A 16,048-nucleotide genomic window follows, 5' to 3' on the forward strand; every position below is an offset into this window, starting at 1 on the left:
GTAAAGGCGCCCCTCGGACTATATTAGACCTGTTTGGCGCCCCCTCTACCCCCATTTTCACCCGATTTGGCTCTGCACGAGGACTCAGGATGGGGTGCCCCACAACCACTACATTCGTGTTTGAATTTACAAGATCCCGGGGGCCTAGTACATTTACTTCTGTTGAAATTGAAACAGAAACCCCTCTTCCCTGTATTGCCGGCGGGTCTCGTGTAATCGTCTGTACCCGTACCCGACCGAAAGGGCGTCCCCCCATTTTGGCGGGAGGATTCACCAACAGTACACCCCACCAACGGCACTTTCAACATCCCCGACTCTTTCATTTTATTCCATGTCAAAGAATCGTAACAGTCCCAGGTTAAACTTTTATTATGCTCCATCGCTTTCCTGAAAAGGTTGTCATAACAGAACCATTGGTTACCTTGGTGCGATGTCGAGTACCCCATAATTCGTGACTGATATACTGGGAATTCAGGGAGCAATTCAGGTCTACGTTCCCCCAAAATTGACGTAAAAATTCCCCAAGCATTACCCCAGTTGCCAATATTCTCATTCACTTTAAAGGCGGCCATTTTTGCGCGCCAAACACTTGGGTGCATCAGATCCTTTTGGCCCTTAACAGTTTCCACCTCATAATGATCAACGAGCAAGGAGAAAATGTTTACGTATTCCCCCGCCCAAATCTTTTCCTTTATTGCCAAAGGAACATGTTGCCCCAACTTCTCTCTACGAGAGGGTGTTGACTCATCCCTTGCGATCGGCAATGGCCGCTTACCTGCACCGGACGCTGCCTCCGCCACTCGTGGCTTGTCTATCACCGCATCCGACGCGGGCACCTTGGCTGTATCACGTTTCTCGCGCAACTGTTTAATGAGTGCTTGCGCTTCGGCAGCCGTGGCGCCCTCGCTACTGTCCCCCAACCACGCCGCTAACTGTGCCGCCAACTCGGGAGGCATATCTTCAGCGGATGTCGGGGTGACTACTACAGGGATCGGATTCCCCTCCTTCGGTACCGGGGCCGGTACCGGGGCTGGCGCCTCGAGCGGGGAAGAGGGAACCGGGACATCTCCCCCGACCGGCCCCCTTCTCGGCCTCTTTGGCTTCCCTCCGGTCGGTGGACGCCCCGATCCCTCCTCACCGTCTCGCTCCGCCAACCGTTTCTTAATTTCGGACATGTCCTTCATGAGGGCCCGAACCAACTGGTCAGTCGACATTCTCTTCACGCCTTTCTTGGGCATCTTTTCAGACGAAGTATCTAGAAGACAAAAAGAGGGATTAAAACGCTCAAAATTGGCTCTTCGTTCTGTCCCGAGCTCACGTGCAGCGAGGAGGTGCAGCTTCAGAGCACAAGAACAAGAGGATGTCTTCTGGTCTTGCGTCCCTTTTTATCCGTCTTCAGGGCGGGCGTATACCCGCCCCTGCCTGCCCCGAGGGCGTGGCTGGCTGCGTCGGTGTCTAGGCCAGCCCACTCTAGGGCGGGAACGAGCGCGCCCCAGCTACGCCGCTTCGGGCATACCAGCTGAGGCGCGCCTCCCGCCCAAAAATGGCTTCCCGGGGGGATCGAGGCACTCGGCCATACGTTCGGGGGGACCGAGTTGGTCGCCCCTTTCCACTTGCACTGTAGGTAGTGCGCACGCACTTTAAAGTGGTGTTTGGTGCTTAAATAAAAAATGCAGGACATTATTTTTCTTCACCCCTTGTCTCAATGTGAATTTCAATACGGCCTGAATAAGCTTGCATAAGACCTTGAGTGCTAATAAAAGAATAGCATTTGTTTGCGGTTTTATATAGCGCAACCTCAACCTGAAGGTATTGGAGCACTTTACATGAGCGCCAGTTACATTTACACAAGGACGGTCACATTAATTTATTTTTAAAGTGCCCTATTAAATTGACGCAGCATGTGTTATGCAGAGGGGATATTTAGGTTGTTAAGTCTCAAAATGTGCCTTTGAATCCAAGCTCATGTCTCCGCTTTACCAACGTGGTGTAATCTGGACAACCTTTTTACCTAATAATTTTCCAGTGTCCTTTTACAATTAGCAATTAAGCAAGCATGGCAACTCAAGAAAGAAACTGCAGCGAGGCAGCAGCTTAAAAGAAATGCACACCACAGGCTTAATTATACCCACTAAAATACTAGGCACTGGCCAATTGAGCATTTTCTCACACAAATGGGAAAGATATCGCCCATTTGTGAGGGACATTGCCCAATATGGCAATTCTGAGTCACACATCTGGTGTAAAAGGGAGTTCTAATCAGCTCTCTGCACAGCAATGGAAACGTGCGCAGTTGGCACGACTTACAGCACGGCTCCAATAGCATTGGTTGGTCACATCTGTTGGTACTTCAGGTGTGGAATTAACTGAATTCTGGAGCTCCCGGAGCTAGGTCACTTACCCCAAACAGCATGGGCAACAAAGACAACAGCACAAAAGGGGGGTGGGGGTGAGGGGCTGGCAGGGGCACAGTGAAGTTGAAATGCAAGGCCGAAAGAGCTATTTATTAATATTCAAAACCCTACTAACAGAGGCAGCGTAGTGCTGGGAGGATTTGGTAAGAGGTCATAAGCCGTAGTAAACAGGCAGTGACTGGGCCCCAATAATAGGGACTCCGTGGGTTCTTGGTCAGGCCAGGCTTGAAACCCGATAATCTTTGACAATATTCACCCTGCTACCTTTCCCCCCTCCCGTACATTAACCAAACGCATCAGCTTTAGTCTGGACACACTACCCCCCCCCCTGCTTTTGGGTGTTGCTCTATTTCAGTGACTTGCTCTTAGAGCATAGGTGTTAGCCCCACCTCACCCCGTGGCGTGCACACAACCATGGAGGCGTTAGCTAGCTGCAGTCAACATGTGGTTTTCGGATTGGCACGTGCGCCCCATCATCATCTTCTTACGGACATCAGTAACGGGAAGGTATGTGGAAGATGGGGTTGGGGAGACAAGGGATAGGGCTATCGCCTCCAAGAACACAGATTGAACTGTCTTACCCAAATCGATAAACAGGGGCAGCAGCTTGAAGAGCTGTTGGCTGATAAGGCCGATCGGACTCCCCACCTTACCGTATTTGATGCAAATGCAGCAGTATCCGGATCCTTTGGCGGGCTTCTCCAGAAGTGGAAACCAGTGATGTTTATAGTGGTCCGCTAGCACCTTGCCCACAACCCCTTCATAATCCCGCAGTCAGCTATCGCTCACTCAACCCTGAAGCAACGAGGATAGGAAGCCGGTGGCAGCAGTGATCTCCGGGTGCCCATGGGACAGAAGGACTAGGTAGAGGCGGCGGCCGGGTCCTGCGGCATAACGGGCCTTGTGTAAACAAGTGGGGGCAGAATGTCATCTGATTTGCGGATCCCTAGGATGATTAGGGGCGCTTGATAGGTCCATAGTGTGTGGAGTAAGTTGAAGTAAGCGTGGCTGTGGTAAAGGGACAGTGACTTCTCTTGGACAGTGGGATACGGCCTCCCATCAAATTCGTTCTGCAGCTTGTTTCCAAGTTCAAGTTCAGGAATTTGCATAGCGCACTACTCACCCAGAGGGTCTCAAGGCGCTTGAGGGAGGGTAGGTGCATTACTTATCGAATAGCCAGGTTTTTAGTTGCTTTCTGAAGGAGAGGTGGTTCTGTGTAAGTCGGAGGTGAGTGGGGAGAGAATTCCAGGTTTTGGACGCTAAGTAGGAGAAGGATCTTCCTCCCATGGTAGATCTGTGGATGCGCGGAATTGCGGCGAGGGCTTGATTGGATGATCGTAGTTGGCGGGTGGGTGTGTAGAAGGACAGTCGAGTGTTGAGGCATTCAGGTCCTAGGTCGTAGAGGGCCTTGTGTGCGTGGGTGAGGAGACGGAACGTTATTCTCTTGTTGACGGGGAGCCAGTGGAGATCCTTCAGGTGACCGGAAATGTGAGCATGACGGGGAATGTCCAGTATGAGTCTGGCTGAGGCGTTTTGGATGCGTTGGAGTTTTTTCTGTAGTTTGGCTGTGGTCCCGGCGTAAAGGGTATTTCCATAATCCAGTCGGCTGGTGACCAGTGCATGGGTGACTGTCTTTCTTGTTTCGGTGGGGATCCAGCGGAAGATTTTTTTTGAGCATGCGTAGGATGTTGAAGCATGAAGATGAGACGGCGTTGACTTGTCTGGTCATCGAGAGGGAGGAGTCTAGGATGAAGCCCAGGTTACGTGCGTGATCTGTAGGTATGGGTGCTGTGCCCAGGGCCGGTGGCCACCACGAGTCGTCCCAGGCAGAGGGAGATGATCCTAAGATGAGGACTTACGTTTTGTCAGAGTTCAGTTTTAAACGGCTGTTCTTCATCCATTCGGCTACTTCTTTCATTTCTTCGTGTAGATTGGTTTTGGCGGTGTTTGGGTCTTTGGTGAGGGAGAGGATCAGCTGGGTGTCATCTGCGTAGGAGATGATGTTGAGGTTGTGTTGGCGCGCGATGGATGCGAGGGGACTCATGTATACGTTGAAGAGGGTGGGGCTGAGTGAAGATCCTTGTGGTACACCACAGATGACTTCGGTGGCCTCTGATTTGAATGGGGGGAGGCGGATTCTCTGGGTTCTTCCGGCGAGGAACGAGATGATCCAATCCAAATCTTTTCCTTGTATTACGACATTGTTGAGGCGTTGTATGAGTGTGCTATGACATACTGTGTCGAAGGCGGCGGAGAGGTCTAGTAGGATGAGGGCAACTGTTTCTCCGTAGTCCAGTAGCGTTCGGATGTCGTCTGTAGCTGCGATGAGGGCGGTTTCTGTGCGTTGTTTGGCTCGGAAGCCGGACTGTGAAGGGTCGAGGGAATTGTTGGATTCAAGGAAGGCGGCGAGCTGACTATTGACGGCTTTCTCAATGACTTTGGCAGGGAATGGGAGGAGTGAGATGTGCCGGTAGTTCTTAAGTTCAGAGGGGTCTGCTGTGGGTTTCTTCAGAAGGGGGCTGAGCTCGGCATGTTTCCAGCTTTCCGGGAAGGTAGCGGAGTTGAAGGAACAGTTGATGACATCGCGGAGATGGGGTGCGATGATGGAGTCTGCTTTGTTGAAGATGTGGTGGGGACATGGGTCGGTTGGCGATGCTGAGTGAATTGAGTTCATCAGGCGGATGGTGTCTTCAGTGGTGATTGGGTTCCAGGCGAAAAGGTTGTGAGAGTGCTGTTTTGGTTCAGAGGTGGGTGGAGTGGGCTGTTCATCGGACTGGTTTTCAAAGCTGTTATGTATGTCGGCGATTTTGTTGTGGAAGAAAGAGGATAAAGAGTTGCAGAGGTCTTGGGAGGGAGTGATGTCGTTGGTGCCGGCGGTGGGGTTGGTAAATTCTTTGACGATGTTGAATAGTTCCTTGCTGTTGTGGGCGTGGTTGTCGAGTCGATCCTTGAATGCTGATTTCTTGGTGGATCGGATCAATTGGTGGTGTTTGCGGGTGGCGTCCTTGAAGATGGTCAGGTTGTCAGAGGTTGGGTTTTTTCTCCAGGTTTTCTCGAGGGTACGACATTACTTCTTGGATTTCTTAAGGTCATCGTTGAACCAGGGGGCCTTTTTGCTACCTTGTTTGATCTGATGGTTTTTCAAGGGTGCTAATACGTCAGCGCTGTGGGCGATCCATTGTCTGAGTTTGATGGCAGCTTGGTTTGGGTCCGATGGTATGGCAGGAGGGTTTTGGTTTAGCGATGTGAACAGTTGGTCGGTGGGGATTTTGTTCCAGTTTCTTCGAGGAATAGGTTGTTGGGGGTTGTGGGTCATGGTCTTTTTGTAGCTGAAGTGAACGCAGCTGTGGTCCGTCCAGTGGAGAGCTGTGGTGTGATCGAAGGAGATGTGTTTGCTGGAGGTGAAGATAGGGTCAAGCGTGTGTCCGGCAAGGTGGGTGGGGGTGTCAACAAGTTGTTTAAGTCCGAGATTGGCCAGGTTGTCCAGAAGGGTGGTGGTGTTGCTGTCGTTTTTCTTTTCCAGGTGGAAGTTGAGGTCTCCCAGTAGAATGTAGTTCTCAGAGGTGAGGGCATGTGGGCTGATTAAGTCGGTGATGTCTTCGTTGAATTGTGTGCGGGTTCCTGGTGGTCTGTAGATGAGGGGGCCTCTGAGTGTGGATCTGGAAATGAAGGTGTTCGGCGGTCGCGAGGTTATCGTCGGAGCTGGTCGTGATTCGGATGGTGTTCTTATGGACGATGGCGATGCCTCCTCCTGTTTGGTTGGTGCGGTCTTTTCGGATGATCTTGTAAGCGTCCGGGATGGCTCTGTTGTCTCCGGCCCGATCGATTGGCAGTCTCTCCCAGGCACACAGGTACTTTGTCAGGCCAATTCAAGTTACCACTTTTTTCAGATCCCCGGTACTGTGGCACTCTGCTTCAGTGCCCCCACGTTTCATGCTGTCTCACGCTCCAGTAACAGTGATGAGAGCCCACGCTTTCTGGAACTGCAAGGTTACACACGGTCTCTCACAGCAGGTGCACCAAATCTATTCTAATTACAGAGCGCTCTGCAAGCTGAGCAAATTATAACCCTGTTGAACGCTCTACAAGTGCTATGGCGGGCCTTATGGCAGTGCTTATTTTACCTTAATGTATTGCCTCAAGACGGCCACAAACTCCTGCTTGCTGAGACTGAGTGACGTTTTACTCCCTCAGCCAATCACTGTCTAGAGCCCAGTTATGGGCTGCTAGCCAATCACAAGCCTTCAAAGGTTCCCGGCATGCTTATCTGATTGGCTGTGAGCCCCATAGTGCCCACAGCCTGTTTTATTTGCGTGATTTAATGTCTACTTGTCCGGACAAAATAAACATGAAATCTTCTTGCCGAACCGATAAAAACAACTTGGTTTGGGCGTCGGGCGATATGATTCCCACAAGCCTGGAGGCGCTCAGCGAGAAAAATATACAGAAATAGCAACATTTTGCTGGAGAAGAGGAAGAAAATGAAGATAGTTTGGAATTGTATTTTTTGGGGTGGAAGCTTAGGTCATAGATTAACTGAAAATAAAGGGACATTTAGAGAGACCATACACCCCCCCCTACCTTAACCAATAAATATGTGAAAAAAACCTGTAGTTTGTTACATGTGAGGGTTGGACATTTGGGTTTTAGTGTATAATTTAAGTGTGAGTGACACCGAACCGGACACGTCCCTGGCCCATACGTTTCAAGGAAACCCGCTTACCTGTAGACTCCAGGGCCCCAATATCGATTTCCAGGAGGCTAAACACACCCCTCCGTACTCTGCCCACACAGGAACTAGTTCCGCGTGACGTCACCGGAGGAGGAGGGAGTTACCCCGGAAGGAATGACCCGGGGGCGGAGAAAAGGAGCGAATCAACTCTCAGCAGGCGCGAAGAAGCCGGAGTGAAGAGGAAGACGCCGGAAGAGACGGAGAGACGAGAAGACACAGAGCTGAAGGACATCGAGGAACCCCGAGGAGGCAAAGAAGATGGAGAAGAAGCTGAGATGTGGTGTGAGGAAAGGTGGACCCCACAGGAGGAGGCTGGAGAGCGGCTGCAACTCTGGAGAGTTGCGGCAGAGCCGATGAGTCATTCAAGTCGGGAAGGGGAGGGAGAGGGGTGATTAGGGAGGGGGTGGTAAAGACCCAGAGGGGACAGCACGGGCACGAGGGTTTCTTTTGGTTTGTACGACCCCTTTTTCACAACCCCTATCTGAAACGTTATCTCAGTTCTTGTGTATACGTCTACATCGACCAGGGGCCAGTATAAAAGCCTGCCTCTAATCCCTAACTAAGTTTCTTTAGCCACAATAAAAACCCCTTACCCCACAAAATATCCCCTTCAAAGCAGCGTGAATCACAACGGTGCATGGTGACGGGTTAGCCCTAATATATGGGCATAGGATGGTAGACAGGACTGATGGCTCCTTATTTCTTTTCCTCTCATGAGCCTCCATGGGAGAAGTCCTAACCTAGAAGGAGACTGGATTAATGAGAAGTATCTGGAAGGCGACGTCTCCCTGAAGGGAAAGCAAAGACCCGAAGATCCTGAGAAAGCCTGGAAACCCACTAGCTCCATACCAAAGTCTACAGTTTAAAAAACTGTTAATAAACGCTCCCAACTGGCACCCTACATACAGCCGCCTCGTCTGTTTATCCGGCCCGCACTCCCACATTAAGTGTCTAGTGGGAGGAGTTTTAGGATTGCTCTGTTGGGAGATCATTGCTGTTGTCGGTTTGCTGTCCTGTTCCTGTTTACTTATTACTGACTTGGTCTTTGCCTCTTCAAATCTTCTTGAGAGGACTTGCTGTTCTCATGGCCGGAGAGTAGATTTTCTATTTGGGTTAGTATGGACTGAAATCTGAATTTGCCTAACCATTTGCAAATGTATTTTGTTTCTGAATCTTTTGTCTCTTCGCCTATCCACTCCCTTATGCATGGTCATTGATATGAGTTTGTCATTTTCTCTTCTGATTTTTTGTTCTCCCTGTGACGATCTATGGTTCATGCTGTGTGGTCATATAAATAGCATTTATTTCACATTATTTAGACAAACTTTACAAATGTACAAATTAGTGATTCATTCTAGACCATTAATTTCCCAAATGTGATCAACTATATAAAGATAGCATCGCCAAATTGCTTTGTAAACCAAAAAATGAGAATACATTTTGGAGATTGGTAAATTTGGTATAGACGTTGAAATATACTGATCCCAGAATGAAGGGACTTTGTGGAGTAATGGAAATTGGGCATAGTCTTAGGAAAAATTCTAGTCCTGAATCGCTGGATCACAGATAAAATCCTTATCAAAATGGGACAGAATAACAGTATTTGTAACTGGTATGTGGGGGTGAGTTTCCAGACTCAAGCAGCTAGCTTCCTTATTAGTTTGATACTTAAATGTGAAGGAGGAATCAAGGAAGATTACAAGGTTTCTTACAATGTCGACCAGGACGGTGCGGAAACCAATAATCTGGGGCCAGATGTGGTTACTCCACTCTTTTAGTTTCACATGGATAGAAAATAATGTTCGCTGAATTCAGCTTTAGAAAATGGAGGACATCCACCAACGGATAATTCCTAAGCAGATGTTTAGCTTGGATTGATTATCACCAAACAAAATAGCCTTTGTGCGAACAAGAAATGGGGAGAAGGCAATACATGTCATTTGCTTATAGGTAGAATCATGGCCCCACTGATGGAGGAGACCAGCAAGATGGACTAAGTACAGATTGAACGGGCCCTGTAAGGGTGGAACAATGAAGTACGCTATATTTCGGAAGTCTGTGCTTTGAAGATAATGGGGGGGGAGGGATTTAGATTGCAAACAGAAAGGAATGGATCAAATGTAATGAACTACCTGAAATAGACATCTCTTCAAGTGCAGTGCAGATTATGAACTGGTCACTAGTTTTGAAAGTTTCAGAAAGATCTAAAGCAGCAGTGCACAGACTACTCTGCAGATCATCCAATACAGAAAGCACCACTGATTCTGTTGCACTTACATCCCGATTAAGTGTTTCCAAGCCGATAAAACATACAATTCCTTGGCAGGATTCCTAGAAAAAAAAAATAATAATCCAAGGTGAAAAAAATGTAGATCCAATGGTTAGACACCACTGCTCATCGCCATTTTGTTGTGTGTGGAAATACCACATCAATTTAGTTGTTAGCAGTCCAAAGCTTGTAGGGGTGGAGGGAGTGTAGAATGCAACAGGTGAAACACAGGCTTACAGCTGAAAATACGTCCAGTACAGTAGCAGTATTAAATGATTGCCCAGTCAAAATGAAAAAAAGGAGTATTTATATAAGATCACAAAGTAAAGTATAGCACACAGACAATGCACACTTTCCCACGAGGTTGGGGCTCTATGGTTCAATAGGCAGGTCACCGAGTCCCAAGTCTCTCGAACTAATGGTTAGTCCCGATTCACTATAGGTGACATTAAGGTTAAGGATTCACTATAGGTGACATTAAGGTTAAGCTCCACTGGTGGTTCAAGTCTCAGCAGTCCCTCGCAGACTCTTGCAAGAGTCAGTCTTCCAGCTCCCAAAGCTTTATCAATCAACCATTATGTGCATAGCACAGCTTGTCGCCCCTAGGGATCTCTGGGTGCTGAGGAAACAAGGTCTCAGTCGAAAAAAGCCAGGTCTAGAGTTTTCTTCTCAAGTCTGCCAAGGAGGTTTCTGTTTGGAGGTGGAGAGGCAGAGCGCAGGTGTCTATCAGGCAGATGGAAGTTGAATTGAAGGTTGATGTAGGAGAGTCCTTCATTGTGTAGGGCTTTGCATGCATTAGGATATTGCAATGGCATCTCTTCTGGATGGGAAGCCAATTGAGGTTTCCGAGGTGGGGGTGATGTGGGTCCGTTTGGGGAGGTCCAGGAGGAGTCTGGCTGCGGTGTTCTGTATGTTGTGGAGTCTGTGGAAGAGCTGGGTGGAGACACAGAGTAGAGTGCATTGCAGTAGTCAAGGTGGCGGTTGACAAGGGCCTGTGCAACGGTCTTTCTGGTGTTGATTGGATCCATATGAAGATTCTGCAGAGCATGCGAAAGGTGTAGAAGAAGGAGACTGCTTCAACTTGTCGTTTCATGGTCAGTTGGCTGTCGAGGATGATGCCAAGGTTGCGTGCATGGTCTGTCGGTGTGGGTGTTGGACAGAGTTCTGTTGGGCATCAGCTCACTACTTCCATTTTGTCGGAGTGGAGCTTGAGGCAGTATCTTTAGAAGGGGGCTGACCTCTGCGTGTTTCCATCTGTCTGGGAAGATTGCTGTGGAGATGGAGGTGTTGAGGATGCTGGTGAGTTCCTTGCTGATTGGATTGGTTCCGAGGTTGAAGAGATGGTGGTGGCAGGGTTAGTGGGTGCCCTAGAGGGCATGGACTGCATGAGGACTGTGGTGGTCTGAGTGGTGAGCGGAGCCCAGGTTCTGATTGTTCAGCTAGTGTTCTCTGGTTGGTTGAAGTTGTTGAGGCGGAGAGTAGTGGGCTGGTGGTTGAAGTAGTTGTAGATGGTGGCGATCTTGCTGGGACAGTAGTTCGAGAGGGTGTTCTCAGTAGTTCAAGAGGGTGTCACAGAGTTCTTGGGAGGGGTAGACGGTGCTCTCTGTAGCTGTGGGGTTGGAGAATTCCTTGGCTATTTTGAAGAGGTCCTTTGCGTGATTGGCTGCGGAGTCAATGCTGGCAGTGATTGCTGTTTTCTTGGCTTCCTTGATGCGCAGGTGGAAGTTGCTGAGGGCTGCTTTTTTTGAGCGGCCCTGTCGGAGGGGTTCTTGGTGACGTGCCATTGCTTCTCGAGTAGGTGACAATTGCACTTGGTGGCTCTAAGGAGTACTGGCTCTAAAGAGTAACAGCATTTTGGGTAGTGTGGCGCTGAAGGTCCATGTCTAATGAGTTCGTTACCTTGTCCCAGCTGCGGTGGTTGGAGCTGTGGTGTTTGGCGATGGCATGTTGGGCGTAGGAGATGGAAAAGTGAGTGATGGTGTGGTCAGTCCAGGTAAGATCTGTAATGTGGGCAAATTTAATTCTGTTGCTGGATGTGGAAAAATAAGTTCCCACTGGATCTCCAAGCCCTGCAATCAGTCTTACCCATTCCTGAAGGGGTTGCACTACTGGAGTCTTAGGAAGCATTTCACTTTGGGTGTTGCAGAGGGATTTTGAACAGTTTTAAACTTAGGGAGTGTTTCCCAAATTTGGAGCAGCATCGCTCTATTTAAGATACAAGTTATGTACAAGGGGATCACTACATGTCCCCACGGAATTCAGACTAGGAAAATTGATTATATGACATATGATACTTTTTGGATCCATTTTTACTTCGCTCATGCATTGTTTGTCTCTTAGGTATCCCCCAAGGACAGAAGTACGAAACGGGTAAGACCCTTGGGCCTCACATATGTGCATTGTATGCATACATAGCCAGGCACGGATACATTTGCCCTGACAAAGGCCCCGGACCCAGTTCGGGTCCCAGTGCGGGCAGAAACATGTTGGCACTTACATACGAGGGTTAATTTAACAAACTAAATCCAAAAGAGACCCTGAAATAACTTTTTATTCATACCCCCGGTTCCCTGCAAATAAAATCATTTCTGGGTTTACCTGTAGAGATTTTTAACTCTTTACTTCCCTTCTGGGCCCCTGCTTATCCAGTAAGATTTTATCTAAAAACTAGTTGCGTCAATCATGGTGTTAGCACCATACCAGAGCGTGAATAGGCCCCGATGATGAAGCATGAAACAATAAAGTTGGGGCGCCTTCTCCAATATGTTTGGATACCCAAGAGATGCTAGAAGTGGAATCTTCCTAGAACTGGATCCATATTGTTCCTCCTTCAGATCAGTCCAGTTGCTCTTGTGTGTGAACAGTGACTTTGGGAGAACGCAACTGTCTCAGTCTTGTGAGAATAGTCCCGGTAATTGCACCAGTTACGGCACAGGCAGAAACTGCCAAAGCAGGGCAGCTAGTGAGAAAGTCAAACACAGGTCATTCAATTTTGGTTGTGGTGTCACTGATGTGATGGAGCGCAGAATTTCCAACTACCCGAGTTGCCCCCTCGATGCTCAGCTGGCAGGCACGAATGCTGTGACGATCCCAACCCAAAGCTGACCTCAAAGGTTTTGAGGGGGCCACACAGACTGCTCGATTCACCTAGATGGCGGCAAAGAGGACCGGTAGGTAGCGAGAAGTAGGTAAAAATGTGTTGCCAAATAGCAATAAAAAAGACATAGGAGTCAATAGATAAAATAGGGCAGAGCTGCAGCCAGGCAACAAAAGCAACTTCCCTTACCGAGGAGAGGTGGCCGTGCCACCCTGCGATATCCAAAATGTTTGAGCCACAATACTACACCAGACAGGTTGCAGTATAGTGATTTTGGCCAGCGCTTTTCTGTAATCTCCGTCCACATTGAATTACCAATAGGATGAGACAATAAAAAACAATTAGATACCAGATATTATTCGTGACATATATGACAAGCTTACATATGCTTCAAAGTTCCTTAAATTCTTTTTATTGATAACTAGCAGCCCGCCCCGGCGTTACCCGGGTCAGAAGGGGGCTGGGCGCAGCATTTTGGGCTTTTGTGCAGTCCCGGCCGGGCCCCCGCCGCCCGCCCAGACATTGCCTAGACCGCCCCCCGCCCGCCTGCCTCTGCCGCGCTCCGGACTTCACTGCCACGCCCAGGCCACCGCCCGCCCCAACATTGCCCAGACCGCCTCCCGCCTCGCCTTACCTGAGCCGCCGCTCCTCCCCGAGCTCCGGACTTCACCGCCACTCGTCACCGCTCCTCCCAGCCTGTCGTCATCACGCACGTGTAGGTCGCGGTGAGCTCTACGTCGCGGCCGGCGCTAGTTTTAGGGGACTACTTTGTTGGTAAATTTTTATTTTTTAATTAACGTATTATTTTATTTTATGTCGCTTATGTCCATCTACACACCCTGAGGATTCCAACAATGTATTGGGTGTGTGGATTGGCGCTGTGGTTCCAGAGTTTACCTTGCCAAAAGGTTTCGGTTCTCTCTTTATACTAGTGGTATAGATAGATAAGTCAGAGATAGGCAACCAACGCGTTTCAACCAAACATGGACTGCAAACATTTAAAGAGTACACAAATCAGTCTAAAATTAATGACTTAAACATACATATATTGAATACAGACAAACCTTATACCTGTATGTGTTAATCTAGAAATCAGCGGAACAGGATTTAAAACAATAAATACAACACAATCACTATAAAAACAGAAAAACAAACACACCATCGCAAATAATAATATTGCTAACTCAACACATTGTCGACTGCTGCAAACTTCAACTAGCGACAATCGCAGAGAGGGTTTCACATCGAAAAGGAAACTGTGTAATCAAACAATAGTTTATTAAGTGAGGTTATTACTGCTTTGTCTCCATGTACAAGATAGACAACTGAACTAGAAGTCTGAGTGCAAAACAGAAAGAAGTAATTATAATAGAGCAGAAAAGTGTACAGACCAAGAAAAAAGTGAAGAGTAAAACGTAAATCTAGATTACTACAAAGAGTTGTTAATACCTGTTCTCCATGTACACGATAGGCAACTGAGCTAAAGATGTAAGACAAAGCAAGAAAAATTATTTTACAAGACAAGATATATCAAAAAGAAAAAAGGGGGAAAGAAGAAAGCCAAACAGGATGTGATGGGTAGACAAAAGTGATAATAAAATGACCTAAACAAAGAGGGAACCGCACCTATCACTCGTAAAGGCATAAAAGCATTCAAAATAGACTAAAAGTTGTGCCAAAATAGAACTCTCTCTTAGGAGTAGTACCAACTCTAATCCTTAAATTAACAATGTATACATTACAACAATAATAAAAGTACCATACCAGATCGATTATTGAGACAACTGTAGTGTACATATATCTTGAAGCACTCCTGCCGGCGTTCTATGTCTTTCGTTCACAACTGGTGAGAGACAATAGAAAAAGTAAAAGTTTGACTTTGTTCAATCACCAGTGAAATTCTCACAGTAAAGAATTAGTACATACACTGAGAGAATTAGTACCCAGAAAAACTGGGTGAGATATCTTATGAATAGCAGGTAACCCATGTGTTCTATACTGGAAACCTACCAATTATAAACTGTTGTATGTACCAGCTACAAACCCTGTGATCCCCCAAAACTATGCGCCATTTTCATAAAAAAATATTTTTAAAAAAGTGAAATGGTAGACCCATCCCGTGCCCAGAACGAAGCAATGTGATCACATCTACAAAGAACAATACATATATACTGCCATCGGTCTACTGAATTTGTGGTCTTAAATGCTCCCACATCCAAGTTGAACAACCCCAAGTGAATGGGAGTCTACTAAACTACATGGTTTTATACAGCAAAGTCCCCAACAGTATGTATGGTATAACTGATTCTGAATTTCACGACTGATTCAAGGTAGTCCTTCAGTCCAATTTGTAAACTGACCGCACACAGGGAAGGAACAGATCACGAAAAGGTGAAACCGTTACTGGTAAGCAGGAAAAACAGTTGCAAACGAATGTAGCCATTAGACATTTTGAGTCTCAGTGACTCAAATAAACCAAGTCCGACCGAGCTCTCACTTCAATTTCATCCATAAACTACCAGCCCACAATGGGGTATAGATTGATTAAACATTTGCCGACACCAAGCCACTGTACGTGGTCAAAATAACTGGTATGGCATCATTCAGTACGGCTTATTAAAATACTAATAGTAAAAAGAAAATTTAGATCTCTACTTTTTTCCTCCGGCCACTTGCTTGTTTCTCTTTTTACGCGCCAGGACACTCTGGTAGTATACGAGCGCGCTACAAAACAGCTAAATAAATAAATAAATAAATAAATAAAGTATCACAATGTTGAGCCAGTGCGGGACCCCCACAATGTAAAAACACATCAATAGCATCTTATATAAACAGCACAAAGCTGTATAAACAAACGCCCAGTACGCATTACCAAGACATCAGAATAAATATAATCAAATGTACCAAGCACCAAGTACCATGAGGATGTGCATGAATATAACTAATCATAGAAGTTGAGTCGCTTAAAAGTGTACAGCAAAGCCGTCTGGGCCACCGCATCAGTGTTCATGCGTATCTAACCCCGGCCGATTCTGGAAGCTCTCCTTAAGCGGAACAGCCACTCCCATTTTGCAGCACTAGAAAGCATCTCTCTCCCTGGAGCACGCATGCATCTATGACCGTGTTTCGACACCAATAAATCTCGGGAGACCAGTACAGAGTGTGGTGTAAGAGTGTAATCATGCATAGAATCATGTTTTTCGAGTGTACATTAATCAGAAACCATTAACCTACTAACTGACGTTGAAGACCACGTGTCTAGACTAATGAACGCATTTCAATGTGGTAACCCATAGACAATAACGTGTGAACCAAAGTCTTCCTATTGAGTGAACACACTATATACTCAAAGTAAGGACTCACTAGGATACTTTTACAAACAATGCAAGATCATCTGTCCAGCATACCAAATGTACCATTAGCTAGTCAATACATGAAAAACTAAGAACAGAAACTCGTCCATACATCTTATATGTGATAAAGAGGAGAACCCTCAGCACCCGCAAATGAATGTTAAGTGAATCTTTTAGGATACA

The 16,048-nt window shown here is 47.2% G+C and overlaps 1 protein-coding gene and 1 pseudogene across 2 annotated transcripts in view; both read right to left on the reverse strand.

Annotated features, from left to right (window-relative positions):
- The window catches only part of TDRD15 (tudor domain containing 15), a 180,643-nt gene extending 166,294 nt beyond the window's left edge, over positions 1 to 14,349 (reverse strand). Inside the window, exon 1 of one of the 2 annotated variants that reach the window (XM_086926272.1) lies at positions 14,277 to 14,349. The gene's annotated coding sequence lies outside the window, so the exon portion shown is untranslated. The remainder of the gene's footprint in view (positions 1 to 14,276) is intronic. The other variant, XM_086926273.1, reaches the window with a different exon arrangement.
- Positions 2,838 to 3,307, reverse strand: LOC147707069 (protein BTG2 pseudogene; annotated as a pseudogene).
- Positions 14,350 to 16,048: the final 1,699 nt, after the last annotated feature.

This window comes from Lissotriton vulgaris, chromosome 6 (genome assembly GCF_964263255.1).
Source record: "Lissotriton vulgaris chromosome 6, aLisVul1.2, whole genome shotgun sequence".
Taxonomy (NCBI): domain Eukaryota; kingdom Metazoa; phylum Chordata; class Amphibia; order Caudata; family Salamandridae; genus Lissotriton; species Lissotriton vulgaris.